At 43.0% G+C, this 5,000-nt stretch overlaps 1 protein-coding gene across 1 annotated transcript in view; it reads left to right on the forward strand.

The window, feature by feature from the left end:
* Positions 1–5,000, forward strand: part of atosa (atos homolog A) — a 64,558-nt gene that overhangs the window by 23,831 nt on the left and 35,727 nt on the right. The gene's annotated exons all lie outside the window — the stretch shown is intronic.

Raw genomic sequence — 5,000 nt, forward strand, 5'->3', positions numbered from 1 at the left:
TCAGAAGGAAACCGAACGGCAAACTGGACACTCGCGCCATCGGGTTCGGTGTCAGGTCTGACTGGCCGGATCTTAACGACCTCTGTAGTTGGACTGGTATCGTTCTGCGTTGGACACATAATGGAAAGAATGTAGCCCCATCCGAATCATTGGTTACTAGTGGGGACATCGCCGTCACTGCCACCTTGGTGGAAGACGGAGTCGAGTTCACACTCCCACCCACTAACTGTCGCGCAGCCCTGCTGGCAATAAAACACAGACAACGCCAAAAACACTGGACGGGACTAAGACTACAAGGCAAACTAGCCTGCTTGCCTTCTGCTGACCATTCTGTGTCCCACATCATCTTCAATAATGCATCCATTGATGAGGACATACAAACGTTTGCCATCAAAGCCAGATTGCAGGTTCTACCGTCCCAGCTGAACCTGTCAATCTGGTACCCACACACCCACACATCATTATGTATTCATCATGGACAAGAACAGTTCACTGAGACAATGTCACATATATTAAATGGCTGCTACTTTTATAAAAGCCTTTATATAGCCAGGCATGACAGGATTGTGAACTTGATTGTACAAAGCTTACCACCTATACTTTCACCAACATCCTCCACCCATGTCAATTGCTTTGTTAGACCTCATATGTTCTCTTTGTGTGAAGCTGAAATGTCTGTGTTTACTGATCTAAGTGCCACCAGGCCTGACATTTTGATAATAGATGAGCACCGTAGAAAAGTGCACATCCTGGAGGTAGCCTGCACCTTTGACTCAAGTTTAGAGGAGGCTTATTTAACTAAGCTGGTGAAATATTACCCTCTAGTACAGACAATTAACTCCATGGGCTACAACTGTCATTTACTTGTGTTCATTTTTGGCAGTCTAGGCCATGTGCATAGGCTTGTCACTAGTGGTCTTAGGATTGTCGGCCTTACAAAAACAAGCGCAAAACAGCTTGCCAAATACTGCTCAGTGTCCTCCATCATTGGCAGTCGCCATATTTGGAGGAGAAGGTGTTGTGTGTACCCATAATATCAGCTGTTTGACTGGCATTGGCCACGTTTCAGAGTTGTGTCGGAGAAAACTTTGCATCTATGACATTTGTGTCCTTATGTATATTATTATTAATTGTGGGCGCAAATAAAGTACTAAAAATGTGTGTGTGTGTGTGTGTGTGTGTGTGTGTGTGTGTGTGTGTGTGTGTGTGTGTGTGTGTGTGTGTGTGTGTGTGTGTGTGTGTGTGTGTGTGTGTGTGTGTGTGTGTGTGTGTGTGTGTGTGTGTGTGTGTGTGTGTGTGTGTGTGTGTGTGTGTGTGTGTGTGTGTGTGTGTGTGTGTGTGTGTGTGTGTGTGTGTGTGTGTGTGTGTGTGTGTGTGTGTGTGTGTGTGTGTGTGTGTGTGTGTGTGTGTGTGTGTGTGTGTGTGTGAATGTGAGACTGTGTGTGTGTCTCTCCCTCTTTTAGTATGTGGTTTTGGAGGGCAGTCATGCTGGTCCAAAATGTTATGCAGCAGATTTATTTATGCAACATCAGGGATTAAAACTGGTTTGGGAGGAGCTACGGTGGCCTTCAAGGACAAGAAGTGTTACTAAAGATGGCATCATCCACCACTGCCTCATGTATTTCCACAATATCAAGTGATGAGGTGAAGATATATTTAGTTATTTATTCTATAGTACTTCTTCTTCTTATTGGTCTTCCAACAGGTGCATTTCCCCAGGACGCCCACTATATATAAAAACACATACTGTAAGGCCGTTAAGTTTGTCCGTTCTGTGCTACTGTAGAAACATGGCGGTGCAACATGGCGGCCTCAGCGCCCCGCTCCTATGTAGATATAAAAGGCTCATTCTAAGAAAATAAAAACTTTTATTTTCAAGAGATTATACACTAGTTAAATCGTACTTATGAATATTACTGTGATGGAAGTTCTGTTAAGGGTGCAGTGTGTAATATGACATCATCAAGAAAGTTCTACAAAGTTCTAGAATGCAACGCTCCCTGGGTAACCCCAACCCTTTCGAATGATAACAGAAGCTACAGTGGCCTTCAAGGACAAGAACAATTCAAAATTTTAAACAATGCACCTGATGACATTCCAACTATGACACTTTCAAGATGGCGGCACAAGGCCTTGGTCCAAAATATGCAGAAATATGGACATATATGAGACCCTTTCTAAGGGAAAAAATAATAATTCAAACGTTTTTTTTCAGCTATTATGCACTAAATTAAATGTACTTATGGATATTATAATTACTTTCTACAAAATCTGCTAGGAAATAAAACCCCAAATTCTACACACTGCAGGTTAAAGGTTGGAGGTCAACTCGGGTGGAAGAATATTTCAGGAGACTTGGATGAATTATGAATCAATATTTATTACAGACTTGGCCAAGGAGAACCGGACTGCAACTCTCGTGACTTGCACTTCAATTCTGACAAACTCATGCTTAGAGCTGTGTTTTAACCTCGCGCTATCTCTACCACCTCCCCGGCTCGGGCACCAAGCGTACCAATGTTTTGGTTCAGAGCTGAACACAGTGAACCATAACATTCTGGGGTCTAAAGAGATGAGACTTTATCTATACAGCTGACCTAAGTGTCTCCTAACAGGCTCCAAAGCTGACCTAGAGTCTGAGAGACAGACACACAAGATAGGCATATATGACCTCTCAATCTTTCCCATTAATATTACAACTAAAGACCCAAAATTCCCTCACAGATGACTATATTCAATTCCTACAAAGTCTGTTCTGAAAAAGTTCAATAAATAAATCTCCGCACTGTAGCTTTAAGAGATATATGTTTGAGAAAAACACATTTTTCCAGTTGTTTACCGTGTGACTTCACTAGTACGCGAGTTCCTCAGAATCTACTGAACAAGGGCTCTGTTTATAGCTGATAAGTGTGTGTGTGTGTGTGAGAGAGAGAGTGTGTGAGAGAGTGTGTGTGAGAGAGAGAGGGGTCAAAAGGTGGTGTGAGAAAGAGAGAGAGAGAGAGAGAGAGAGAGAGAGAGAGAGATAGAAAGGACAATATGGTGTGTGTCAGTCCGTTCGGTTCAAGTGTGTGTGTGTGTGTCAGTCCGCTCGGTTCAAGTGTGTGTGTGTGTGTCAGTCCGGGTCGAGTGTGTGTGTGTTTTGTCCGTTGGCACTGGGTCGGAGCATAACAGCAGCTGAGGTCACAGAAACACAGCTGGAACTGTACAAACGGCTTCAGCCAATCAGAGCCTGTTGCTATGTGGGCCGGGAATCTGCCCCTTTGTTAGCAGAGTGGGAGAGACAGAGAGAGAGACACACACATTCACATTCAGAGACACACACACACACACACACACACACACACACATGCAGAGAGATACACATGCAGAGACACACACACACACACACACACACACACATGCAGAGAGATACACATGCAGAGACACACAGGAACACACACACACACATATGTAGAGAGAGAGACACACACACACACACACAGAGAAAGACACACACATACATGCAGAAAGATACACACACACACACACACACACACACAGAGGGAGGAACACACACACACATGCAGAGAGAGACACACACACACACACACACACACACACACACACACGTAGAGAGAGAGAGAGACACACACACACACACACACACACACACACACACACACACACACACACACACACACACGCGGAAAGAGATAATCAACTGGGAGGAAGCTGGAAAAGTTTCTAGAGAAGCAGACTGTTATTGGAAACTCATACCAGGACATAACAACAGTGCGTGTTACTGACTGAGTCCAAAGTGTTGTTGAGGTCTGCTGATAGCTAACTTAAAGGTGCAGTGTGTAGAATTTGGGGTTTTATCTCCTAGCAGATTTTGTAGAAAGTAATTATAATATCCATAAGTACATTTAATTTAGTGCATAATAGCTGAATTTTATTTTATTTTTTCCTTAGAAAGGGTCTCATATATGTCCATATTTCTGCATATTTTGGACCAAGGCCTAGTGGCCACCATGTTGAAAGTGTCATAGTTGGAATGTCATCAGGTGCATTGTTTAAAATGTAGAATTGTTCTTGTCCTTGAAGGCCACTGTAGCTTCTGTTATTATTCTACAGGGTTGGGGTTACCCAGGGAGCGTTGCATTCTAGAACTTTGTAGAACTTTCTTGATGATGTCATATTACACACTGCACCTTTTTTAAAGGTGGAGTCAGTGATTCTGGAGAATGCTTGTTGTCAAAATCACTTTTTATATAAAAAAAAACCCAGTGAATATATAGCTTCTGTATGTAAACAAACGGTATGTAAACAAAGGGGCCCCACTGTAGTTAGCTACATACCAGTTTACAGAGCATAGGCTGTGTATTAACACTGGGTTTCTTCAGTGCACAACAACACACACAGTACAGACAGGTAGTGGATCATGAGGAGATATTCTGTCACTGATTTTCACAAAGTGATTTTGACAACAAGCGTTCTCCAGAATCAAATTCAAATTCATAAAGCTTTATTGGCATGACTTTTGTGGCGAACAAACAGTGCTGCCAAAGCGTTACAGTATAACAAATAATACAAATAATACAAAATCACTGACTACACCTTTAAATAGCAGGGTGACCCAGTTTGCTAGCAGCTATTATGATCCGTTCCCTTCCTTACCAGTTAGCCTACTGTTATTAAAGGTCCTCTGGCGAAAACATTTATTGGCAGACTCTCTCTGTGTGTGTGTGTGTGTGTGTGTGTGTGTGTGTGTGTGTGTGTGTGTGTGTGTGTGTGTGTGTGTGTGTGTGTGTGTGTGTGTGTGTGTGTGTGTGTGTGTGTGTGTGTGTGTGTGTGTGTGTGTGTGTGTGTGTGTGTGTGTGTGTGTGTGTGTGTGTGTGTGTGTGTGTGTGTGTGTGTGTGTGTGTGTGTGTGTGTGTGTGTGTGTGTGTGTGTAACAGAGTTCTATGGAAACACGGATCGACAATAAGAGGAAGAACAAAAGGAAACAATAGTGACATACT

The sequence above is a fragment of the Ammodytes marinus genome, assembly GCF_949987685.1.
Source record: "Ammodytes marinus genome assembly, chromosome: 1".
NCBI lineage: Eukaryota > Metazoa > Chordata > Actinopteri > Uranoscopiformes > Ammodytidae > Ammodytes > Ammodytes marinus.